General features: G+C 49.2%; 1 long non-coding RNA gene across 3 annotated transcripts in view; it reads right to left on the reverse strand.

Annotated features, from left to right (window-relative positions):
- Nucleotides 1-15,871: 15,871 nt before the first annotated feature.
- Nucleotides 15,872-27,112, reverse strand: part of LOC135177527 (uncharacterized) — a 70,788-nt gene continuing 59,547 nt past the window's right edge. For 2 of the 3 annotated variants that reach the window (XR_010303090.1, XR_010303088.1), the window contains one exon: nucleotides 16,081-16,295. This is a non-coding gene — a long non-coding RNA (uncharacterized LOC135177527). Of the gene's footprint in view, nucleotides 16,034-16,080; nucleotides 16,296-27,112 lie in introns of those variants that run through there. The other variant, XR_010303091.1, reaches the window with a different exon arrangement.

The raw sequence follows: 27,112 nt of genomic DNA on the forward strand, positions 1-27,112 counted from the left end.
ACAGAGTGGCTGAGAGCAGCCAGGCAGAAAGTGACCTGGGGGTACTGGTAGGTAGTAGCTGAAGATGAACCAGCAGTGTGCCCAGGTGGGCAGGAAAGCCAATGGCATCCTGGCCTGGATCAGGAACCCTGTGGCCAGTAGGACAAGGGAGGTTATTCTACCCGTGTACTCAACACTGGTCAGGCCACACCTTGAGTCCTGTGTCCAGTTCTGGGCTCCTCAATTTGAGAGAGATGTTGAGATACTGAAAAGTGTCCAGAGAAGGGCAACAAAGCTGGTGAGGGGCCTGGAACATAAACCCTATGAGGAGAGGCTGAGGGAGCTGGGGTTGTTCAGCCTGGAGGAGGCTCAGGGGTGACCTCGTTGCTGTCTACATCTACCTGAAGGGAGGTTGTAGCCAGGTGGGGGTTGGTCTCTTCTCCCAGGCAACCAGCAACAGAACAAGAGGACACAGTCTCAAGTTGTGCCAGGGGAGGTCTAGGCTGGATGTTAGGAGGAAGTTCTTGCCAGAGAGAGTGATTGGCATTGGAATGGGCTGCCCAGGGAGGTGGTGGAGTCACTGTCCCTGGAGGTGTTGAAGAAAAGCCTGGATGAGGCACTTAGTGGCTTACTTTATCTGTCTGTTGAGCCAGATGCTGCACGGCCTGAGTGGTGCAGGAGGTCAGGGGTGCTGCCCAAAGCATGCTCTTCTGGACAGGCAAACTCTGCAAATGCTGTAGCCCAGGCATGGGGAGCACTTCTCTGGGACTCGGGTTCAATGCCTCCCATGCCATGTGCTCTTCCCCCTCAGATTCCTCAGGCCACTCACATCAGGCCAGCTTCTCATGACTACTTATATTTATAGCTTGTCTGTCTGGTTGTCACTGGCTACATTTTCAGGCTTTGCATTGCATTTTAAATCCCCTGACTCATTTCATGTTCATGTTTACCACTCTCTTACTTATTTTACGAGATTTTTCCATGAACCTGAAATCAAAAACATCCTTTCCTCCTCTCCACTGAAAAGTCACAGCCACAAGTCATCCATCACGGCTTAGATTTGTCCCTTAAAACGGTCTCTGATTCCTCACACGAGGCATTTCCAAGTCCATGCTCCACTTCTTCCTGTTTCTCAGGCAAGCTGAAAGGCACTTGCCTTGCTTCCAAATAGTTCAGGTCCACTTTTGCCTCCAAATTCTGCAGAGAAAATTAATTCATTGAAATACCGGGTTCTGCATTCTCTGGCATTTGAAGCGCCTGCGGTTCCTTTTCAATTTCTGAGTGGTTTTGAAGCTGGACAGGGGACAGCTGCGAGGGAACAGGCAATGCTGTGGTTGTGTCCATCACGCATAGCTCACCTGTTTCACGTCTCAAAGTCTTATGGTTGACTCCCTTTGTTCCTGGAGAATCAGTATGTTGTGCTGCAGGCTCAGTGCCAAAAGGACAGCTGGCATGTTTGACCCTGACTTGGGAACAATTCCAGACCTGACTGGGAGTTGTCCTCTTCCCACAGGTACTAAACCCTCCTACAGCTTCCCACAGACAGGAATAGCCTGGCAATGCCAGTTTATCGCAGGCATGTGGAGATCTAGAGAGCCACAGGCTCCCGTGCTGGGGGCTACAGCAAGGCAGGTGGGCCTGCAGCTGGCTGGCACTCTGGCAAGCAGGGCTGTGAGTACATGAGCATGGTTTGCAGCTGACTGTTGGGCTCTGCTTCTCCACATTTAGTTACTGGTTTAAGAGACAACAAAATGCAGAGGGGAAAATAATGTGCTGTGTGGGAGCTGGCAGCAGGGATTTCCCCCAAGTGCTAGGGAGGATCCTATTTTTCACAGGTGGTGCTGCCAAGAAGCAGCCTACTTTTCTTTCAGAAAAGAGTAATTGTTAGCAATAACCTTCTGCTTAAAGTAGTTCCCCAAATGCTAACCCCTCTGTAAACAAACAAACAAACAAAACCCAAACCTTATTGAGAGATCCTTATTATGTCAAGTGGGGAAAGAAAGCAAAGAGCTCCAGTAGTTGGAGGTGAAAGGATTCATCTGACAGGAACAGAGGTATCTGTGAAACTGACCTGCAGGAACCTCAAAGGAGTGCAAGGGAAGAGAGAGTAAGGTCCTGCCCAAGCTGCTGGTACTTTCAGCAGCAGTGCTGGGAAACTTTGAAGCCGTATGCGTGCAAGACCAAAGCCTGACTCTTCAGAGTGGGCAGTACGATGCTGGCATAGTGTTGTGTCGTTCCTGCTCTGTTTGCGCTGCTGTGCTTTCCTGTCACTTGGCAGGCAGAAGGAGCCCTTTCTCACCTTAAGGGAAGTCACAGGCTGGAGGGTGAGTCCCACACTTTTGTTCCTCTGCCTGTTGTTGAGTGCATTCATGAACAAGGAACGTAAGTGCCTGTACAGACTGGAGAAGTCCTCTGTTGAGGCTGCTGAACAGAGCTGCTCACAGAGAAACTCATGTGAGGGACTGGACAGGCCCTGACATTAGGAAGGGAGGGAGAGGCTCAGCCGAGCCTGCTGCCACTGGTCTGAAAAGACAAAGGAGGTTCCCTCCTGACTGAATGATTGTCAGTAATGGCTCCTGGTGAGGGGAAGTCAGAAATCAGAACAGCATGACCTGTTGGGCTTAACTACAAAAGCTTATTCAGAAGTCCCTGGTGCTGCCAAAGTTATGAGGACAAAGACTTTGGCTTAAAGACTCATTCTTTGTAACAGTATAATTGTAGGGTGGAGCAGAACACAAACCTGCTGGAGGAATATGGAAGCCTGCAGGTTGGTTGTTATAACCAGATACAATTACTGGGACCAGAGGGTAACTTGAGTTAGAGCTGTGAATCCCCAGTCAACCCTCCAGAAAATTTAGAGTGTGTTTGGGAGTGAAGGTTTGGGTTGGACTTGTGCCTTACAGGCAGACAGGATGTACCAAATCTGAGGCCAGTTCCCTGTTTTCCTTTGCCTGGGTTGTTAGGACAGTCATGGCTACTGCTGCAAAATGAGGCCCTGCAGCCTGATCCACATGGTTCCCGGTGGGCCTAAGCCTCCTTGGGCTCAGCAGCAGACAGGTACCTGTTCAGGACGTGTGCTCTCTGCTTATTGCTGCCCTTGAGTGGTTTTGGATGGTACAGTTAGCTGGCAGATGAAATTTCCTTCCTAGGGCAGAAGGCTGCTATTTTCATCTCGAATTGGCCTTTTCAGCCCAGCCTCTTTAGAAAGAAATTAATGCAGAAATGTCAAAATATTATTTTAAAAATCAAACTCAGATCTTCTCCATTCCCCAGCCTGGTTTAAGCCTGACCTGGTGTGTGCTCTTCAGCCAGAGCCATGCTGCTCTCCTAGAGCACTCAGGTACATTCTGCTTCGAGGCTCCAGGCAATACCTGATCACTTGTGAGCTGATGGAAACTCACTCAGAAACCAGAATCCCTGGGGAGTAGTTACAGCTGTGCAGTGCAGCATAAGCTAAACAAGCTACAGACTGACCAGGCTCAGCATTCTGGAGCAGCACTGATAGATGGGCACAATGTGAGAGCAGTGGTGGGTCAAAAAAGCACCCAAGCTCTATCACCACAGCACAGAACCCACAAAGGCTTCAGTTTGCAGCCAGACAGTGTCAAAACTCCCTGGGTCCTTCATCTGCTGCTGCAAAGCCTCTGTGGTGTTCAAGAGAAGACCACAACTGAAAAGCTGGCAACTGCTCAACATGGAATCATTAAAAAGACCTCTAAGAGCATCAGGTCTAACCATCAGGCCAACACTACCGTGAGCACTAAAACACATCCTGAAGTGCCATGTGTACACGTTTTGAACACCTCCAAGGATGGGGACTCCACTACCTCCCTGAGCAGCCTGTTCCAAACCCTCACCACTCTCCCAGTAAAGGTTTTCCTAATATCCAACCTAACCTTCCCCAGCACAACTTGAGCCCACTTCCTCTTGTCCTATCACTGGTTACTTGAGAGAAGAGACCAACCCCAGCCTCACTCTAATCTCCCCACAGGGAGCAATTAGGTCTCCCCTCAGCCTCTTCTCTAAGCTAAATGACCCCAGGTTTCCCTCAGTCACTCCTCACCAGACCTATTCTTCAGACCACGCACCAGTTTTGTTGCCTTCCTCTGGACCTGCTCCAGCCCCTCAATGCCTCTCTTCTACTACAGCATCCAAGACCAAACATTGCTCAAGCCATGGCATCTCCAGTGTCTGTCATAGGCTACTAACAGAATTGTTTCAACACTGCAGAACTGAAGAGTGGGCATGGAATGGGCTCACAGGATCTGCAGCAGTGAGGGGGAAGGCAAAGCCCTTCAGCTCTTTCTGCAGGCGAATCAGTGTCATTCTCCACAGGTTTCGCACACCTTCTTTAGCCCTAGCTGTGCCAACAGGTAATGAATTTTTACATCTTGAATAAAACAGGAAGAATGACCCTTTCTTGCTGACTCCCCCACCTTTGGAAGGCCCTTGTGGAAGCTCAGGACTCCCAGCAGCCCATTTTAAGTAGAGAGACATCAAGCTGTGCTCTTACAGACTACATGCAACTGCACTCCAAAATCCTGTGCTTTGTCAACTGCAGTTATGGAGCAGTTCTTGTTGGAGGGTTGTTTATGTGTCCCAGAGCATTCATAAGTCACTCACTTCAATCATCTACAAGTGTTTAATTACAGATTGTTTCATGTAAAAAAATGCTTGCCAGCAGTTTTTGGCAGAGTAAGGAATGACCTTTGTAGAGGAAAACCAAGTTGCTCATGAGGCCTTGAGCGACCTGTTCTAGTGGGAGGTGTCCCTGCCTATGACAGGGGGTTGGAACTGGATGATCTTTGAGGTCACTTCCAACCTAAATCATTCTATGAATCTATGAGTGGCAGCACCAGCAATGAGGAAAAGAACGTCCCTGGAGTTCCTCAGAGCCTCGTGTTGCTGGATCCTGGCATGATTTGGTCCCAGGTAACTCCTGCTGGAATTGTGCTAAATGTTGCATTAGGTTTTGTTTTCCACCTCCACAGCTGCAGACGGACACTGAAAAACAGTAGGTGAAAATCCAACTAAGCTGGCATCACTGAGCAATACCTCTCTGTGCAGCCAGGCTCTGAAAAGACTGGGTTTGGTGCTCTGGAAGTCTAAACACTGACAGCAATAGGTTAACAAAGGCAGGCAGACTGGGTTTGGTGCTCTGGAGGTCTAAACACTGACAGCAATAGGTTAACAAAGGGAGGCTGCAGCTTAAATTGTAAATGGTCAAATGCATGATTTGATCCTTCAACTATTTTGACTAATTGAACTGACTGGGTGATGGAGGTTTATTTACCTCCACATTTCCAATACCTGTCCTGGTGGAGCTGCAAGAGAAGTGCTGTCTGGGTGTGAAATGCTCAGTTTCTCTATCAGCCTGCTTTTACAGCTACATCTGAGTATTTGGGCTGGAAAAGACTGGATTTTACTTTATGTTTTCAATTTGGAAATGCTGTAACATTGAGGCCTGGGAGGCTCATGTGAATCTCTTTGCCTTTGGTTTGAGATGCATGGCTGCAGCTACTGTGCCAAGCAAAGTTTCCATTGAATGTCTGTTTCTGAAGCAAGATTTTGTGCCTCAGACTCCTTTACCTGATTAAGAAACTCAGCTTCCTCAACTCAGTGAAGGAATCCTTTATAAGCCTTTCTTGGCAGACATTAGCTATACCAAAATATGCTAGGACTTACTTGGAGAGTGATGTTGTCTCACCTCTGTCCAGAAGACAGACTATGGAGTGGAAACAAGTAGGACTTAAAGTAAAGCAAACCAAAACAGTTATTTCAGTGTCCAGGGTCTGAGGAGTAGCAGAGCAAGGTTGTCATGCTGAAGATGTTGGAAGGGTGAAAGTAAGAGCTTCCTAAGGCTACGAAGAGTAGTGAGTCTGTAAGGGAAGGGCACTTCCATCAGTGCTCCATGGAACCAGTGTGAGCCAGCATGGAACCAGCGTGGCCTCCCCATGTGTATCTTGGGCTCCTGGATCCAAGTCCTCACCAAGCAAGGAGTTAGGTCTTGCCAAATGCCCAGGAGGCCCAGAGACAGCAGAGGCTCTGTTGGGAAGTGTCCCAAGGGGAAGGGGCAGCCCTAGGGCTCCTGGCATTCCCCTTCCAGCCTCCTTGGACTGCTGGGTGCCCGTGATGTGCTGACCTGGATGAAACCCCCCAGAAAGCACTGAGCTGCAGGGCTGTGGGCAGCCTGTGCTTGGGCAGTGCCCAGGCCAAGGGAGCCAGCTTCCTGACCACAGCCCCTGGCATAAAGGCAGGAAAGTTGTCCTTAAAAAGCAGTGAGTTACAAGATTTCACACCTGAGTCTTCAGCCCAGAGGGTGGAAATGGCACTCAGCGGCCAACCAGCCAGGAGGCCAAGGGTCAGTTCTGGGAGGATGAGGGTAAGTTATTCTCCTGTGACAGCTGCCTTTGCAGGCTCAGTCCACCCCCCTCCAGGGCTTGGCTCTGCTCCGAGGTACCCTGAGGTACTCGAGTCCTTGCAGGGTGAGCTCATTTGTTGTCATTTCCAGTTCTGGGAAAAAAAGGGTCACAGGAGAGATCAATCTGCAGCGTTCACACCGCATGGCCGCTGAGAAAACAGGCATGTGGCAGCATTATCATCAACAGGAACACAGCAGCAACCAGCGCAGCGTCAAAATACCACCCAGAAACTCTTCTTTGGAGAGGACAGCTCAGAGCACCAAAGCTGGGATAGATCTGCCAAACCATACTTTGACTTGCTGCCAAGACACCAAACTTCTCCCCTTAACAGCAATGATGCACCAGATGACGTGGTGAGCACAGCCAAAGGGCCGTGGGTTCCTTTCACAGAGGGAGCCCTGTGCTTACCAGCACTTGGTGGGAGAGGAAGAGAGGGGTTCCCAGGGGAACACTAGTGGTGTCCCCCAAGGATCAGTGTTGGGCCCAGTCCTATTCAATATCCTTATTGATGACCTGGACCAGGGGATCGAGCCCAGCATCGGTAAGTTTGCAGATGACACCAAGCTAGGAGCAGGTGTGGAGCTGTTGGAGGGTAGGAGAGCCCTGCAGAGGGACCTTGACAGGCTGGATGGGTGGGCAGAGGCCAATGGGATGAGATTTAACAAGGCCAAGTGCAGGGTTCTACACTTTGGCCACAACTCCAAGCAGCACTACAGGCTGGGGACAGAGTGGCTGGAGAGCAGCCAGGCAGAAAGGGACCAGGGGGTACTAGCAGAGAGTAGGTGAACACGAGCCAGCAGTGTGCCCAGGTGGGCAAGAGAGCCAATGGCATCCTGGCCTGCATCAGGAATACTGTGGCCAGTAGGACAAGGGAGGTTATTCTTCCCCTGTACTCAGCACTGGTCAGGCCACGAGTACTGTGTCCAGTTCTGGACTCCTCAATTCAAGAGAGATGTTCAGGTGCTGGAATGTGTCTAGAGAAGAGCAGTGAAGCTGGTGAGGGGCCTGGAACACAGCCCTGTGAGGAGAGGCTGAGGGAGCTGCTGGTGTTTAGCCTGGAGGAGGCTCAGAGGTGACCTCATTGCTGTTTACAACTACCTGAAGGGAGGTTGTAGCCAGGTGGGGTTGGTCTCTTCTCCCAGGCAACCAGCAACAGAACAAGGGGACACAGTCTCAAGTTGTGCCAGGGTAGGTCTAGGCTGGATGTTAGGAGGAAGTTCTTGCCAGAGAGAGAGATTGGCATTGGAATGGGCTACCCAGGGAGGTGGTGGAGTCACTGTCCCTGGAGATGTTGAAGAAAAAGCCTGGCTGAGGCACTTAGTGCCATGGTCTAGTTGACTGGATAGGGCTGGGTGCTAGGTTGGACAGGAGGTCTCTTCCAACCTGGCTGATTCTGTGATTCAATGAATTTCCCTTGGGCTTGGTTTGTTGCTATCAAGCCTTTCAGAAGAATACCAAATCAGTGTAAACCTCACTGCCACTGAACCACCACGGCTGCCAAGGACCCTTAAGGTCACAAGTCCAACCACTACCTAACTCTGCCAGGGTCACTACTACACCATAGCCTTGTGCACCACATCTAGACAGCTCTCAAAAACATGCAGGGATTGTGATTCACCCACTCTCCTGGGCAGCTTTTCCCAGGCTCTGATAACTCCTTCAGTACAGAAGTTTTTTCCTGATGTCTAACCTAAACCTTCCCTGGTGCAGCTTGTACCATTTCCTCCTGGTTGTGACCTCACCAACACCATCTGAACTCGAGGGATGACAGCAAGTTTATAACTCTGAAGCAGAGGTCATTGCCTAGCGCTGTCCTGCAGCTGCTTGGGTTGTCAGTGTCCTTTGGGAGTGTTTGCAAGTGCCCACTTGCAGGACGTGTAACTGCTATGTCCACGTGTGTGTGAGCCCAGGCAATCAGCCACCTCTGGTGCCATTCAGAACGCTGAGCCTGCTCAGTAGGACTAAAGCAGAGCTCGCTGGGTTTGCTTGTCTTTAACTTCCTTTGCTCTAGTACACGGTCTTAACTACCACGTTTAGAGCCTGATAAAGATCAAAGGCTTTTCTTTTACCATGCTGGCTTGGCTTTTGATGGCTCTTATGGCTTTAGTATGGGAACAAAATACTCTGGGAAATTTACGTGCCCTTTCTTTCCAGAGTCTGTAGATGCTCACCCACAGAACATGGGATTCGGATGTATGAGGAGGAGGCAGTGGGGGGTGGTAGCTGTTACTCCTGTTCCCAGCCAGAAATGAGTGTGTGCCAATTTGGTGGTGCTAACCAACCAAAGAATAATTGTTTGTCTTCTAATATTTCTCTATCTGTGCCCAAAAAAGAAATAGCTACGTTCAAAGTCTTTTTCAGCTCATAAACCTGTAGACTTCAAGGAGACTCCACAATATTCTACGCCTGGCACACCTTACAAATGCCCAGCCAGAGCTACATGTGTTTGGTGATGCAGAGGCCCAGGTTTCAGGAGCAGCAGCTGAAAGGGCTGTACACAGGGCTAACTGCTGCCAGCAGCTACACGGCGGCGCACAACTAATAGGGTGCTGGCTAGTGGCAGGGACACTTCCAGCTGTTCCTAGCTGAGCCACGGCTTACCATGCTGGTAGTCCTTCAACACTCTGTCTCTGCTTCCCTAGTGGTGTTTTGCCTGTCCCACGAGACCTTAAGCTTTTGAGAACAGGCACCCAGTTGCGTGTGCAGAGTGAGGGTGCAGGATGGGGTGGTTGTGAGTGGCTCCTCCATCCTTGCAGTGCTCAGAACAGCAAGCAAAGAGCTGAGACTTCTCTTCAGAGAGGTGATCTGACATAAACCTGAGAATTCTGCCTGGACTCTTGCCTGGAAGGACTGTAACAATGAATCTATTCTGACAACACACTGCTTGAACTCCAGTTTAGGGGTCCCCAGAAGTAATGTCTGACTGATGCAGCCTCACACCCCCAGCTGCAAACTGTTACCAAATTAACCTTGTCTTATCAGAATTCTTGTGCTGATGAGGTGGGGTTGTGGTATCTGAGCTATGACGTGCTTTTGGCTGCCTGTGTCTCATCTGGGTCAACTCCATCTGCATCATTTTACTTATGTGACTTGCAGCCACTGCCAGAGACCACGAAGCATTGCTAAGGGTGGGTTCCAGCAGTATGGAATGACAGCTACCCTTACTGAGCACGGCAAAGTACCTGATAATATATGGCACAGCACTGAACAGCTTGCTGGAGACCTTAGGAATGGAATGGCATGCAGCTCAGAAACAACACAAGCAGGAGCTGCTTCCAACTGCATCAGAAACTTTTGCTCATGGATTTATCCTTTACTACTAGAACTAAAAGTGCTAAAAAGTGGCCTGACTGAAAAGGCAACACAGCAATAAAAATTCCAGTTCGACTCTAGGGATAACTTCAGAGTCATTGTGGTCAGGATTGTCTCCATTATTTGCATGTTGCCAGAGAAGAATGTTCTTTATCCTGGACCAGCTTTGGGAAATCTATTGAGAGTTTTAATTGCATTCAAAAATATTCTTGTGTTTTGAAACCTAGGCTGCAGGAAGTTTAAGCAGCCCTTCCTTAAGGCCACTGAGTATGGCTGAGACTTGTGTCTTAGCAAGGTGCTCTGCTTGGCCCTGCCCAACACAAACAGAAGGCATAATGCCAGCTTAAGAAATGAATAGACCAGGAGGGGAGGCAAGGGACACAAATTATGAGCTGCTTTGGTCTTCATACACAGGAAGTATTCACCAACTTCCATTGCCTCATCCCAGTGCTTCCATTAGAAGGCCTTTAAAAATTACAGCAGTAAGTGGCCCTTAGCAAATAACTTCACATCAGAAAGCAACCAAATGGCACTGGAAAAATTCCCTTCTGCTATTGCAGAAAGTTCTAAGCTGCTAGGATCTTTTCCTCTCGGATCAGGATGAAAGGCAAAAATCTCAATACTGGCCACAAGCTGAAAGCCTGACAAATGTGGGAACTAAGTGTACCCTGAAATCATCTGGCAATCTCTGCTACAGCACTGACCTGGCCTCACTCATCTGATGTCTACATTTGCTGAGATCTCAACCATTTTACTTTTGTAAAAAGCTCCAGCTCAAGAAGTCACAAAAGGACTATTTTTAATGTTTCTGATTAAAGAACCCAGAAGCCCAACACTATGAAGGCGCACTGAGAAATGGAGCCTTTTCCTACCCACTGAGTCATAACAAAGGCTATATGCCTTGGTACTGGCTCCCCAGTGACTAACTCTCTTTTCCTAGCTAGTTGACTGCTGTGGCATCTGGACCAGGCCTGTTAACTGCCAGAAGACTTTCCTCATATGCTGATAAGTCAAGGGAACGTCAAGGAGAAATGCTTGTGTGTGCTGCCAGGAGCAACGGAGCTGATCACAAATGATTGTGTCCTTTGGCAAGGAAGATTTTCCTTTACAGTCTGTTCCATCATCAAGCCAAAGCCACTGCTTTGTTCCTCCACCTGTCTCCATGAGTCAGCCATGTTTCCTCCTGCTTTCCCTCCGAGTGGGCTGCCAGTGCCCTGCCTGGCCCACAGAGGCACAGGTATTGTACCCACACTTGTGAATTCTTTAACTTTTGCATCCTTGGTAGTCTGCCTGAGCTCTGGCAGTGCTTTTACTAAAGGAAAGAAAACAATGGAGAGGACAAACCACTTTTCATGCTGCTCACAGCAGTTGTGCTCTAAAGGTCTCACCAAACCCTCTGTATCTTGCTTAGAACTGTAGCTGCCAAAAATGCCACCTTGTTCAGTAACAGAATCATAGAATCAGACAGGTTGGGAGAGACCTCCAAGATCATCCGGTCCAACCTAGCACCCAGCCCTATCCAGTCAACTAGACCATGGCACTAAGTGCCTCATCCAGTCTTCTCTTGAACACCTCCAGGGATGGCAACTCCACCACCTCCCTGGGCAGCCCATTCTGCAGTGGTTTGGAGTTTAATTTAATGGGCTTCTACAGGCAAGAGATGAGATATACACCTCTGGGCCAAACTTCTGCATTCAATTTGTGCTGTGAATGCAACTCCAGTGGCTCCACAGGCATAAGCAGGAGGCAGTTTTGTACCTGTGAGCTCCACTGCTCTAACAGACAATTCACTCATTGACTATATACATTTCAGCTTCTCTCACAGCTGCCTTTTGCCCTGAGTTCCCCTCTAAGGCTTTTACCAAATGTCCTTCTAGAGCCAGCACAAGTCTGAACAGCATGAAGTAAAAGGTGCCACCTACCCAAGTGTTTTGCCAGACCAGGCTGCATGTTTCCTACCTAATCACAGTGGGAAAGGATCTGTGTGCCTCAGAGGCATGGCAAGGGCAGTAAGGGTGAGAGCTCTGGGTGGAGCGATCAGCTTGCCAGAGAGGGCAGCTCTCTGAGTTGCTGAGCTCTCCACTGCCCCATCCACCGGCCTGCAGACCTGTGATTTCTGTGCCTGTGGCATCCCTCTCTCCCAGAGAAACAAAAGTCTGTACCTGGTTCTCCTTGCTTTGATGACAGCCACTGCTGCAGACACTCTGGGTAGCCAGTCAGGAAGCCAAGGCACACTCAGAGGAGCACACACGTGTGCAGTGTGTGCCTGCTCAAGCTTTAGCCTGACTCCTCTCATGCCATACTGATGAGCAGCTTGTTCTGGCTGTTCCTTTCCCATGCAGGCTTAGCATGGCTGATTTGTGTGCTCAGCACTGAAACCTATGCTGTTCCCAGGACCCAATAGGTCAGATTGCCCAGAACCCCCTGCTCTTTGCTGGCTCTCACCCTGCTCTCAATCGGTGTGGCAGTGCATGAATGCATGTGGCCTGGAACTTGACAGAACCTCCTCTGTCCAGCTATTGATGTTTGATGGCCTGGACAATTATTAATCCTGATTGGGAATATAAGTCATTGTGTCTGCAGTGGCCTGGCACAGCAGCCCCACTGGCTGCCCCGAGGCCACATTCTCTGACAAAGCACACAGTGTCCGGTCCTTTCTGCCCCCAGTGTCCTGCCCCAGCCCAAAGCCCAGGGAGGAAACCTCTTTGTCTGCTCACCAGCGTGGATGATTCTCAGGAATTTTCCTGGTCTGGCAGAGCACACCCAGCAAGGCAGACCCCACACTGCCACGCAGTGATTTCTAGGCTCTCAGTACCCTTCTAAACTGCTATGGCACATACATACCTCACCCTCGGTGGGCACCATCAGCAGGGACTGAGCTTCCACCTCTGCCCCACATCTAGGGAGAGCCCTGGAACGCTGCAGAGGTGATCTCCAGCCCTTCAAGGCTATTTCTCCACTCTCTATGTCACTTCCTAGGATAGCTTTCAGGAACAACTCACCAGGGGCTTGCAGTAACGTGCAAAGCATACAATGGTTTTCAACACGCAGCCCTCTACAAGGCTCTTCACCCTGGCTACATCATGGTAGCTTCACTTTGCACTTGGTGGAGTTGTCCTCTGATGGAAGAAGGAACATGTCCTTACATACAGGAACACCAAGGCTGGGTATTTGGTTTGTTTCCAGTGCTGAATAAAGTAGAAGCTCACTGTAAGACTATAAATAATAATCTCATGCTAGCAGCTAACATTCCTGGACCCTAATTCAGAAGGATTGTAACAGGTTTGCAGTTAGACCTCCCCTGCCTGGGAATAGGCACAGACCAGACAGGAGGAAGGAACAGTGCACATCTGGGCATACAGTGCTGTATTTCCTATTTCTGCTTTGCTGAGACCTCACTTCCAATCCTTCCTCCAGTTCTAGGGTCCCCAGCATAAGAAGGGGACAGAGCTGTTGAAGTGAGTCCAGAGAAGGCCACAAAGATGATCCAAGGGCTGGAGCACCTCTGCTGTGAGGACAGGCTGAGGGAGCTGGGGGTGTTCAGTCTGGAGAAGAGAAGGCTCCAGGGGAACCTTAGAGCTGCATTCCAATAGCTGAAGGGATCCTGCAGGAAGGCTGCAGAGGGACTTTTCATCAGGGTGTCTAGAGACAGGACAAAAGGCAATGGTTTGACGCTGAGGCAGAGCAGGGATAGACTGCAGCTGAGGAAGAAGTTCTTCAGTAGGAGAGTGGTGAGACTCTGGAACAGGCTGCCCAGGGAGGCTGTGGCTGCCTCCTGCCTGGGGGTGTTGAAGGCCAGGTTGGATGGGGCCTTGAGCAGCTGAGTCTAGCTGAGAGGTGTCCATGCCCATGGTGGTGAGGTTGGAGGAGATGAGCTCTGAGCTCCCTTCCAACCCCATTCGATGATTCTCTTTCACTGTCACAGAATTGAGACTATGGGAAGTCAGCTGCAGAGCAGAAGGCAAATGTATCATTGGTGGTGCTCTGCATTTCATGCTTAGCTTACTGCAGTGCCACAGTTCCTTCCCTTCTGGTCAATCAACACACAAGGAGTTGTCTGCTGTAAAGCACAGTGCTGCAGGACCCAGGAGGCACTTCAGTCAAAGAGGAAACCTCTTAAAGTCTGGTGAAAAATGCAGGCAGATTTTGGGCTGGTTTTTCTCCATGCACCATCCCTGCATTTGTTTGTTTTACATTTTCTCCAAACAAAATGCAAACCTTTAAGTAAATTCTTGAAAGGTAAGAATCAATCCACCAGAAACATCACAAATACTTTTTCTATTACCCCACTTGTTTTTTCAGAGAGTGATGAAATACCTTACTCAGAGGCCTACACTACACAGGTGATTATTAGCTAATAGAACACACCAACAGAACCCAGACAATCTGAAGCTCAACCTATAGTGAGGCAAAAGGTTGGTTTGCTTTGGGGGGCTTATGTTCTGCTTTCTTGGGGGGTGCTGTGCTTTTTCTTTTGGTTTTGGTTGTTGTTTTTTTTTCATGTATGAAATGGAATATTCTGCTTGCTGAACTGGTTCAGCCATGGAGTTTCTCCTAAAAGCAATTTGTCAGTGAAAGGAGTAATGAGAAGATAATAGCTAATCCCTCAAATGTCCAGCTGGATTAAAAGCAATTGGAATTCTTTGTTTTTCTGAAGCAAAAATAAAACTATTTGCAGATGGTCTTCATTAGAAACACTGGTGGCAAGAATTATTTCACAGCTCTAGTTGTGTGTCTAGCCAATACCCCTTAGGCCCTGGGATTTTCAGGCGTGGAGAGGAACATGCCCTCTGCAGTTCAGCAAGCAGTGCAAGCAGTGAAGTGCACAGACACAGCTGTTTGTGATATCCATCATGTCACATACACACACTTCCTTAATGCAAGCAGGTAATTATAGCTACAAAAAAGATAAAAAGATCTCTACAAATTTACATTACAAGAAAAAGAGTGAGCTATGGTTGCTGCTGCTCAGGTAAGCCTCTGGGTAAGTCTGGAGGAAGGGATGGGAGCCATCCAGAGGGACCTGGGCAGGCTGAAGAGCTGAGCAGAATCTCCTGAAGTTTGATAAGGCAAAGTGCAAGATGGAGCAGTCCTAGATATCGATGCAGGCTGGGGGATGAAGTGACAGCAGCCCTGCAGAAAAGGATCTGGGGGTGCTGGTGGGAGAGAAGCTGGACAGGAACCAGCAATGGGCACTGGCAGCCCAAAAGGCCAACGGCAGCCTGAACTGCATCCAAAGCAGCGTGGCCAGAGATGGAGACAGAAGATCCTGCTCTGCTCTGGGGAGACCTCACCTGCAGTGCTGGAGCGCTCAGCACAGGAAGGACACGGACCTGATGGAGGGGGTCCAGAGGAGGGCTGCAAAAACGATCAGGGGCTGGAGCAGCTCTGCAGTGAGGACAGGCTGAGGTAGCTCAGGGAGAAGAGAAGGCTCCAGGGAGACCTAAAGAAGCTTGCTGGTACCTAAAGGGGGCTACAAGCAGGCTGCAGAGGGACTGTTTGCAAAGGCCTGCAGGGACAGGATGAGGGCAGTGGTTGGAAATGAGAGCAGAGCAGACTGAGACTGGATGCGAGGAACAAGTTCTTTTTCACATCTGCTGCTCATGTTAACTTCTTTTACACCGTGCTGCTTGTGTCCATTCTACATTGCCATTGCAAAAAAAACCATTCCCCGCTAAAGATAAAACGGATGCACGCTGGAGAACTTACCCACTGCTTTCACAGAATCACAAAGTGGTAGGGGTTGGAAGGGACCCTGAAATGTTGTCCAGTCTAGCCCCCCTGCCAGAGCAGGATCACCTATACCAGATCACACAGGAATGTGTCCAGGTGGCTTTTGAATATCTGCAGAGAGGGAGACTCCAACAGCCCCTGCACAGCTGCACAGGGAGACTCCAGGACCTTCCCTTCATTCAGCTGCAGTACCCCACACAGGCAGGTAGCTGGAGAAGCATTTCTGCAGTCTGCATACAGTATCTGATTGGCACCTTCCCTTGCTCCTCCACTGCCACAGATGAGTGGCTGTGCAGGTGCCACCAGCACAAGCATCTTTCTCTGAATGTGCCATTGTAGGAGCAGCTGAAAAGCTGTTTGTACTACGGAGTCAGAAAGTTGGCAGCAGTGCTGGGTGAAAAATGGGAAGTATGTTTCAAGGAAAATTCCCAAATCTTCATGTTTACTTTACATTTTTCAAGATCTCAATGTGAAGTTAGAAGAAGAAAAAAGGTATGAAAACTAAATACTCTCCAGGGTTTGATTTTCTTCTTCTTGCCTTTCTACTTTCCTCCTCCCATTTTCTTTTGCTATTTTCATTTTATGCCCTTTGTTTTTAATGATCATGTAGAAGAAAACAAAGAAACAGAAGAAATGAGTGAGCAGGAAAGAATCTCTGGGAAGCTGTAGTAGTTTAACAGGTCAGTTAAATAGAGAGGCCTTTGTATACCTGTGGTAAGGTCATAAACACGCCAGCAGATGAAGCTCAGCGAGAAGCTTATCTCTGCCTAGTCTGACAGGAAGCCTTTGGCTTGCTCAGGATGCGTCCATTCAGCTGGTTGTAACTTTTGCCCCCATCCTTCTGCTGTCCTGAAAATGGAAGAGAGCCTTGTTAGGCAATGCTGTGGAAGTTGCTGCCTCCATTCACTTCCTAGCTTGGGCTGTTCACAAGTTATGGCCTGAAGCAGTGAGCACAGGAGTTTCTTGCATATGCACATCACTTCCAAAGAGCTGGCAACAGCCACCTTTGAATCAGCAAGGAAAAGAAACTAAAATGTCACAGTTACAAACTTGGGCTGAACTTACCCTTCCATTTCAAGCTGAGCTGCTTTGCTTTCCATTTCAGAAGCCGCTGGAAGCATCTTTCAATAGCAACCAAATAAATCCATACTACCTGTCCTGCTCTGAACTGGAGGCCAGATCTTTCTGTTAGCTACCTCAGCATTTAAGAACCACAACTGCATCCCAATCTCTATTTCCATACCATGAAAAAAAACAACCAAAACCCAAACAACTCCAGCCCCAGCCCAGGAATAGTAAGAGCTTTGTTAGGCAATTTGCAAGCACATGACTTGCAATTACAGTAAAATCCTCATTATTCCCCCAAAGACTTGTTTGCAGTGTCTGCCTCTCCAGATCTGGCAAAGGCCAATAGGTTTTGGCTACAGTGTAACAATGACTTATTTATATTATTACAGCTTCGATTTTCAGGCCTGTTGCCTCTTGCCTGCTATGTCTGATGGTGTGGCAGCTGTGAAGCACCACACAGACCTGTGGGTACAGAAGAGTCACCTGAGAAAGCCACCAGCATCCTCCCAGCACTCCACAGCATGTTTATCGCTATAGAGCTGAGAGCTATTCAGCTCTAAACTCTGCAGGTCTCCCACAAAGTGTTCATAAATAAAAGCAGATTTTGAATCCCTGCCTTCAGCCCTAAATCCCAAGGTAAGGGCTGACCGGAACGCACTGGAACAGCTCTTTAGGTTTGGACTAAACGCTAGCCTTAGATCATCGCCTCTCAAGCACTCCAAACACCCTCCTGTGATGTGTTGTTCTGGTGCTGGGCCATGCGAAGCCTGCCCAGATGCTGAGTGCATGAGCTGTCAGCAAAGAGCTGTTCAGCTCTGAGCAGCAGGCAGCCACTTCAGTGGAACTTGTCCTCCCATCTCGCTTCAACCCAGCTGATCAGAGACGAGGGCTCCTCATGCCAAGGTAACAGCAGATAAGCCAAACCACTCTGCTGTTTTTCCAGGGAGAGCCCCATAAGGTTTATCAAACAGAGGACCCAGAGCAGCCATCAGTGCAGGCACTGGCACGTTCATGGAGGTGTGCTGAAGCAGTGCCTGGCAGCCAAGAGCCACACAGCACTTCTCACTCCCTCCAGCCATGAAATCAGAAACTCAGATCATTTGCTAAGTCATCTACTATGGGAGTGAATCAGTGCATGGAGCCTCACGGACATCCCAAGCAGATTTGTTCATTTGCTATGGAAAAAAACACAAGAAAAATAACAACTCCTTTATGTGAAAGCCAGGACCAAGGGAGACTTAGCTTAGCTAAAGCAAGGTTTGACTGCAGTTCAAGTTGGGCAGAAGTTCAGCCAGAAGTTATCATATGATTGGGTTTTGGGATTCTATCTTTTTGTGTGATCTAGCAGTGGTCTCAATCCAAGCTGCAATCTCCAAGTGCCTCTGCTCCTCGCAAAACCTCACAGTTTGCACCACTGGTAAGAGTCACAAAACATAAGGCAAGAGCCTGCTGGGGGTCTGCCCTGCATGTCTGAAATAAGGAAGGGTGGCTGGGGGTGATGAAATGACACCACTGCCTTTGTTCTCTTGACTCTCCTCTGTTAAGAAGGGGAAAAAAAACATTGCTGAGGAGGAAAAACAAAAAAAAGGGTACCAGATGCACCAACTATCCCCTTTGTGGTTTTGTCCTGACTTATTTTTGCACAAGCTGGAGATGGCAGCAGGATCTCAGCAAGCACACTTGGCATTGTCACGCTGCTCCTGAGCATCTACAGAGTGAAGAGGAACAAAATGTGCTTTGAATTACTTTTCAGCCATCTGAAGAGCTCGTGCACCAAATCTGGTTCCAAATTAACTTTTCAGACATTTGCCTTCTGGGAGGTGTAAAGTCAGACTGCTCCAGCTGGAGGGATTAGGTAGGAAATGGCCTGCAGGACACTGGTGTGTTTCAAAGACAGGCAAGTGCCCTCTTTTAGGGACTTGTTTGTGTGTCTTTGTGTGTCTGGACTCCACTGCAGCCATGAAGCCATATTGTGTTTGCACTTAGATGAGCATCCCACAGACCAGCACACACGAGAAGGGAAAGCTTCCACTAACCTCTCACCCACAGTGCAGCCCTCAGCTACCTCATTTGCCCACTTCTCCAGAGTCCTAGGATTGCTTCTCAGAGCACTGTAACTAATAATGCCATATTCTCAGTCCTGTTGCTGATGGCCTTGCCAAAAACTAAACTGTACTCCTAGGAGCATAGCAGGAGAGTTCAGCACTTAACAGTGGAAGCCCAGACTCCAGCAGGCTAGAGAGTAACACAAAGTGCACAAGCCCTTGGATATTTATTTCCCTTGCCAACACCAGCCAGCACATGCCATGGTGATGCTGTACCCTGCCTCCTCCTGCGCCCCATCTCTAGCTTTGCAGGTGAAATCGTCTTCCTACAAACAACGCTTGTCACTCAGGGTTTCAGCTGAAAATGAACTTTTAAACTCTACAACATGCTCTCACCCCTGAACAAATGGCTAAAATGCCATTACAACAGAGGCTGAACTCAAGAGTACTATTCTATATTGATACAGTTTGATGTGATCACACTCTGGAGTGGAGAAGGTCTTCTCTCCCAGCTAAGCTTCACTGAATCCCATACAAGCAGCTATTCACATGCACAAGAATGGAAACTGATTTCTTCATTTTACTCTCTCATCCCTGTACCTCTTTGAAACCAACAGACTGTACTGCAAGGGCTTTAATCTCATTTTATGTCTGTGTTACTGACAGCTGCTGTGCAGACCTGCAGCTGCAGGCTGTGTGTGACTCGCATCACTTGCAGAGGAGCAGAATCGGGCCCATGTCACCCCGCAAGCATGACAAAGAGAGGTTTCCCTGGCACTCATCAGAACTGCTGGTTAATGGCTCCCCTCAGAGGTGGCACAGCAAGCGTGCAGCAGCCTCGAGTAGCAACCTGCTGCAGGAGGTCAGCAGCAAAGAGGCTGTTCGTTAAGCATGGTGGTTGGCAATGCCCTGCAAACTCCGTTCTACAGGCACCAGAGATTTCTCTTCCTGGGGAAGTTCTGTGGCTAAGGAACACGACCTGCCTGCTACAGCTGCTGATGGAAGAGCACACAGGCACTGAGAAATGAAAAACTGCTGTCAAGAGCAAGCTTCATGGCAGAGAACAGAACCAGTGCTGAGGGTGTGCCAGAAGCATGCAACAGAGAAGCCTGCCCCGTGACACTTCATACTGCAGCCTCACAAAGGCAAAGAGAAGGCAAAATGCTGAGCACAAGATTTCCATTGATCTCAAAGTCAGTTCCTTGCAAGGTAGAAATGTTAACATTGGTCCAAGCAGATGTTTGGAGTGGCTCTGTGCCAGGCTCAGCTATGTTTGGGAGAATTCTTTCTCTCAGGAGTGTCCCATTCAATACTTTAATCTTACAAGCAACATCTCTTGCCTGCAAGCTCTTAGGGTAACACATCATCAGGTCAGCTATCCCACACCTGGCTGAGGAATTCTGCTAAGGAGCATGGAAAGCATCTCCTGCCACTTTAAGGAGATTCCTTAAAGTGTTGTGAACTGACTTTTAAAAACACCCTGAAAGATTTCTAAAGCTTCCTCCCAGCAGGCCCATGGCAGACCCAAACCAGTCAGGAGTAAGTGGGCTTTGATCAGTGAGGGGACAAACTCCAAATATATAACAGGAGAGTTTCTGAGATGGCCTCCACTAGCACAGGAGAAGTCTGGAAGATAGGACAGGTTTAACTTAAGCTCTCTGTTCAGCAGCAGCTGAAGCAGCAAATACAACTCTGGGAATTCTCAGGTAGGGAACGAAGTTTAGGAAAAGCACAGAGCTGTGCCAGAGTGTAAACCCCTGCTGTAGGTCGAATGCCACCTGCAGCCGAGTCCCTAGTCTCCAGAGCAGATGCAGCACCTCTAGGAAAGGTGTGGACAATGGCAGTAGCAATGGCAGCCTGTGCACCAGCTGCCACGCCCAGAGCAACCAAGGAACAGGAACTTCTGTGCCTGGCAAGCACTCAGCTGAGCAGAAGTACACAAAGCTTTATAAAATCCTGGGAAGCAAACCAAAGGTGGATTGGGACCAACTGCTCACCACCTCCTCAAGGATAAGTATGGACCGTGAGTGGTAAGTTCAAAGCAGGCAGCAGCAGGCATGTTCTTGCCTGCTGTGTCAGGAAGGTGGAAGGCTGCACGCAGGTGTGAAGCTGCAGTGAAATGAGGAGAGCACAGAACTTGAGGAAGAAAGAGATGGTAAACGTGTAGGGTCTGTGCCTAGCTCAGGAAATCCTCCAGTGGCAAACTGCTCGAGTCAGAGAGAGGACTTTTGGTTCAAAAGTTGATTATTCTGTAAATAAAGCAAGGCTCCAAGGACATTTTTGGAATCTAGAGGATTTTCAGATTTAAACATAACCCTTAATGGACAGAACCACCCAGAGAGAAAGGCTGTGTTCTCTTGGGGATTCTGAAATGGCAACTGGGAAACAGCAAACAAAGAGTAAGAGTCACTTCCCTCAGTCTTTGCACTCCAGGCCACCGCTGCTGCCAGACATCATTCCCCACACGGTGCCAAGGTGGGCCAGCAGCATCTGCATTTGTTTTAAAGGGCTGATCAGGACCAGGCACAACTGGCACTGCTGCTTTCACAGCTTTGGCCCACAGCTGGCTGTCACTGAGAGGGAAACCAGTCAGTGTGGCTGTCAGGGTACAGGAATGGTAAGGGAAGAGTCTCAGTACAGGATACAAGGCCAGGTGTAGAGCCTTGCATCTGGGAAAGGCCAAACCCATGGACCAGGATAGGTTTGGGGCTGATCTGCTGGAGAGCAGCTCTGGGGAAAGAGACACCTGGGGGTCTTGGTGGACAGAAAGATGCCCACGAGCCAGCAATGTGTCCTCATGGCTAGGAAAGACAAGGGCATCCTGGGGCAGGTTATAAGGGCTGTGGTGAGTAGATCCAGAAGAGTTCTCCTGCCCCTCTGTTCTGTCCTGGTGAGGCCACATCTGGAATATTGTGTCCAGTTCTGGGCCCCTCAGCTCAAGAATGGCCTCGGGCAACTGAGCTGCTGCATCTTCTGTGAGGTAAGGCTGAGGGAGCTGGGTCTTGGAGCTTGGAGCAGAGGAGCCTGAGGGCTGCCCTCATTGCTGCTGCTGCTAAAGATGTGCAGGGCAGTGTGGGCAGGATGCAGCCAGGCTCTGCTCAGGGATGGCCAAGGACCAGACAAGGGGCACTGGGGGCAAGCTGGAGCAGCAGAGGTGCCACAGGAACAGAAGGGAAAACTCTGTGAGGGTGTTGGAGCCCTGAAGCAGGTTGCCCAGAGAGGTTGTGGAGTCTCCTCCTCTGGAGACACTGCAAACCCACCTGGCTGTGTTCCTGTGTGACCTGCCCTGGGTGCTCCTGCTCTGGCAGGGGATCTGGACTAGATGAACTTTGAAGGTCCTTCCAGCCCCTACCATTCTATGACTCTGTGATACTTGCATCCTAAAACAAACCAGTGAAGAAAGTGTGACCAGGGAAAGGAAAAGCCCAGCCAAGCAAGCAGCTCTCTGCTCACAGGCAAGCAAACACAAGCAATGTGTATGAACTGCTTTGGGAACCTTCACTCAAACCAAACACTGATTCATTTCCTGGCCATAGAACCTGGAATAAACTAACACTAATCTGTGCACTACACACTTTAAGAGCCTAATACACTGCAACAGGACAACATTTCTTCAAGTCCTCTTGCTGAATGGAACTTGGAATAGAAAGGTGGGACAGATCCAGAAGTTGTTCTCTTTAATAACACAGATAATGCTAACGGAAACTAAATATAAGGTCTCAAACACCAGAAGCAGGATTCCTCAAGCACACTCCATAAACAAATGGAGTGTTCTCATAAGGTACTGAGTTTCTTTAGTATTAAAAGCAACCCTCTACCTCTCAGCACAGTCATTCAACTATGAATATTGCCCTCAGAATACAGGCAACAGAACTTCTAAGAGTGCAAACAGCGAGTGATTAACCCCCAGCTCTGAAGACCACCTGCCCTTTGCAAAAGTCTTCATCTACATTTTGAGAATGTTAAAAGCTCACAGAAGTTACTAATACAGCCCAGAATGTGCCTCTCAGTGACAGAGGCATAGAATCTCACTCTCCAAGACTGAAAGAACCTGACTCTCCAGGAGTGGAAGAATGGTTTCCTCCCAGGACCACTGCCATGAGGCACTTAATTAGTGCTGTGTGATCTTCTGGCATCGAGAGAGCTACCAAATACAAAGAGAAGGCAGACCACAGGCCATCTGTTCAGCACCTCCTGACAGCTCTCAGTTCATGCTTTAGCTCCTAGTTTTGTGTAATCCAGAACACAGAACCTGTTTCTATGCCCCACAGCTAATCAAAGCTAGCATGTGCCAAGAAGCACAGGGAGAACCTGGAATGTAAGCTGTGCCCTTCCAAAGGCATGCCATGTGGTGCTTGGCTATGCAATGCACGTGCCTGTGCCCAAGCAGTGCTGAAGCAAGCCTCTGACATGCTCTGGCTCACTGAGGAGGAATGTCTGCTGCTGCTACCAGTGTGACACAGCTAACACAGTTCCTTCAGTGAGGGTGGGGAGAACAGGCTGCCCACAGAGGTTGTGGATGTTCCCTTCCTGTAGCTGTTTAAGGCCAGGTTGAATGAAGCCTCGAGCAACCTCATCTAGTGGGAGGTGTCCCTGTGCATGGCAGGGGGTTGGAACTGGATGATCCTGAAGGTCCTTTCCAACCCGAAGTATCAGCAGTCCTGGCTCACTAGAGAGGTCCCCAAAGACTGGAAGCTGCCAGTGTGATACCCATCCACAAGAAGGGTCGTAAGGAGGAGCCAGAAAACTACAGACCTGTCAGGCTGACCTCAGTGCCAGGCAAGGTGATGGAACAGGACATCTTGAGTGCCATCACAAAGCACCTACAGGATGGCCAAAGGATCAGGCCCAGCCAGCATGGGTTTAGGAAGGGCAGGTCCTGCCTCACCAACCTGATCTCCTTTTATGATCAGGTTACCCACCTGGTGAATGTGGGGAAGGATGTGGATGGAGTCTACCTGAACTTCAGCAAAGCCTTTGACACAGTCTGTCACAACAAGCTCCTAGCAAAGCTAGCAGCTCATGGCTTGGACAGATTCACTCTGATGTGGGTCAAGAAATGACTGGAAGGTTGGGCCCAGAGAATGGTGGTGCATGGTAGCCAGTCACTAGTGGTGTCCCGCAAGGATCAGTGCTGGGTCCAGTCCTGTTCAGTATCTTTATGGATGATCTGGACCAGGGGATTGAGTCCAGCATCAGTAAGTTTGCAGATGACACCAAGCTAGGAGCTTGCTGGAGGGTAGGAGAGCCCTGCAGAGGGACCTTGACAGGCTGGATGGGTGGGCAGAGGCCAATGGGATGAGATTTAACAAGACCAAGTGCAGGGTTCTACACTTTGGCCGCAACAACTCCAAGCAGGGCTACAGGGTGGGGACAGAGTGGCTGGAGAGCAGTCAGGCAGAAAGGGACCTGGGGGTACTGGCACATAGTAGCTGAACATGAGCTAGCAGTGTGCCCAGTAGGAGAAGGGAGGTTATTCTTCCCCTGTACTCGGCACTGCTCAGGCCACACCTTGAGTGCTGTGTCCAGTTCTGGGCTCCTCAATTCAAGAGAGATGTTGAGGTACTAGAATGTGTCTAGAGAAAGACGACAAAGCTGGTGAGGGGCCTGGAACACAGCCCTGTAAGGAGAGGCTGAGGGAGCTGGGGTTGTTTAGCCTGGAGAAGAGGAGGCTCAGGGGTGACCTCATTGCTGTCTACAACTACCTGAAGGGAGGTTGTAGCCAGGTGGGGTTGGTCTCTTCTGCCACGCTACCAGCAACAGAACAAGGGGACACAGTCTCAAGTTGTGCCAGGGGAGGTCTAGGCTGGCTGTTAGGAGGAAGTTCTTCCCAGAGAGAGTGATTTGCCATTGGAGTGGGCTGCCCAGGGAGGTGGTGGAGTTGCCATCCCTGGAGGTGTTGAAGAAAAGCCTGGATGAGGCACTTAGTGCCATGGTCTAGTTGACTGGCTAGGGCTGGGTGCTAGGTTGGACTGGATGATCTCAGAAGTCTCTTCCAACCTGGTTGATTCTATGATTCTTTCCAGAAGTCCAGGGATGGAGCAGTTTGGTAGTGCTTCATCTGGCTACTAAATGTTCTCACATGGCTCTTGCTGAAGATGGCCCTTACTGGCTTCAGAAAGAATGGCTCCAGCTGACAGAAATAGCAATTAGCCACTTTTCCAACTCAGCTGGCAGCTTTGGGCTCTGATATTTTTATTACTGCAGACATCATCGTCCAGCCATCTGCTAAAGATGAGACAGACAATAACTGAGCAGAACTGGAAGGGCTTCTGCTGCATCTGCAGCTGGGCATCTCATTACTGTATCCTGGTGGGGAATGGCTGGGGGAGGCATTTTGTTCTTTTTATAGACACAACCACAATGTGATGCACAGCAGCACTTTGCTGTTAAAAAGGTTGCTGTTGTTTACAGGAAGGCTGAGTGACCCACATTGACCTTTGCTCACTGCTGTCCTACCACTCTTAGCAGGGAAGAAGCAGCAAGCCTGTCCCAGTTCCTCCTTCTGTATTGCTGAGGCTCTTCCAATCACTCAGTTACCAAGATGAACTAGGTGAACTCAAGAGAGAAGGCAGCCTGGCCTGCTCCAGGTGCCACAGCAGCACCCTGTGCTGCTTCCTTTCCCTCACCTCCCCAGAGGAGCTCCTCCAGGTGAACAACTCAACCATCCTCCCCTTCAGATAAAGTGATCTCCAGGATCTTCCCTGCTTAAGTCCAAAGTGACTCCAGAACTATTAGGATGAGTAGCGTTGGCCATCTGTAGGCCACTTTGGTTCCAGAAAGGGCAGGACACTCATGGACACTGAGCTCAGTACGTTACCATCTCTCAGTCACACACTCTGCTTTCCTTAGCTCTTCTTTGGTTTGCTCTCAAATCAAACAGTGACTGCTAAGGTTAATAAGGTGGAGAAGGAGGAGTGTTTGCCCTGAAGGTGTGGAAGGACACATGGAAGTTAAACCTGAGACCTTGAAGTCTCATGGCAGCTTGAGTAATGACTTCTAACATAAAGAAACTAGACTGACATTAGACATTAGGAGGGGGTTCTTCACTGTGAGGGTGGTGAGGTACTGGAACAGGCTGCCCAGAGAAGCTGTGGAGGCTCCTACCCTGGAGGTATTCAAGGCCAGGTTGGATGGTTGTCAGCAGCCTGGTCTAGTGAAAGGTGTCCCTGCCCATGGCAGGGGTTTGGAACTAGATGATCTTTAAGGTCCCTTCCAACCCAATCTGTAACTCTGAATTTTCTGGGGTTTGACAGTCTTTAGCCAAAACTGCCCCTACACAGCTGTCCTGCTCATCTGTGTCCTCCAAGCACAGATATTCTTCCTGTGGGCTCTGTGTGATCTCTAAGGAAGGGCAAAGCTCACTGCACTAAAGACTCTTCTAAACACAAGATTTGGCACTCATGCAGAATCACCAAAAAGTGCAAGGTCTATCAACTCATCACCAGCAGCACTGCTCAGCATGAGAGCACTGCAGAGCTGAGCAGTGAGCAAACACAGCACTCAGCCCTGAGCCACAGCCCCTTGATGTCACTGGAAAGACTTGCACTGACTGCGCCAGCCTGGGCCTCCACAAGGTCTGCAGATGGCAACGTGTCCTTATGCACTCCATCTTCTAAAGCAAGCAAGGAGCCTCTACAATCAGTTTCTTATATAACTAACACTGATCCAGGCAATGTCCCTGACTGTAAGAAATGAGGGAAAAGGAAAGATGGAAAAGCTCTGTGATTAGCCTTTGATTAATGGGAAACTTCCCTCTGTCAAAAAGAAATATAACTGAGGACAAGGTGCAGTAATATATTCCAGTTGTTCACTGTAGAAGACACAAAGTAATTTAATTGGTGCTTTTCTCTGTTTCCACTTCCCCCTACCTAAACTCCTTTATAAGAAGTCCCTTGGCACAATTAAAGTGGAAGACTGCAGAGGAATTCTCTTTATTGTTTTACCAGATGAGGACCCAGGCTTGTTGTCAGGTCATCTGCCCTCCTGAAATGTATTGGCAGAGCTCTGAAATTCATGGCCAAGAAATTCTTCTCGCTTCCTTTTCTCCATGTCATAATTTGTATTAATTGCAGAAAGCAAATCCTTAATTCAGTGAGGAAAGACTTGGCTTTCTCCCCAGGTGTCTCTCTTATTTTAGCTGATGAATGGTATGAGCAGAAAGGTGGAAGCTTGTTTGTGAGCCTCTTATTTCCTCTCACTGGTAAAAGGAATGGGAGTGGTGCCAGAAAAGGTGATTGCTACACAGAGCACAGATGGCAGCTGCATCTGCAATTGTAGTTCAAAGCCACCCATGGTAGCAGAAGAAGCTGGAAGTGCAAACTTCCACAGCAAGCCCAGATTTTGTGGTCAGAGGATCTTGATTCAGAAGGAATTCTGCACACAGCAACAAGTGAGAAGGTCTCTCAGGACTGAGGGAGTGACTGCTCCAAACTGCAGAGCCCACAAACACCCCTGGCAGTAAACACTGCCTACTGCCTATTCACACCAGAAGAAGGCTGGACCCTACTGGCACAGAGATGCCCTTTGTTACAGCAGTGTGCTCCGGGGAGA

The sequence above is a fragment of the Pogoniulus pusillus genome, chromosome 1, assembly GCF_015220805.1.
Source record: "Pogoniulus pusillus isolate bPogPus1 chromosome 1, bPogPus1.pri, whole genome shotgun sequence".
In the NCBI taxonomy this organism is placed as follows: Eukaryota; Metazoa; Chordata; class Aves; order Piciformes; family Lybiidae; genus Pogoniulus; species Pogoniulus pusillus.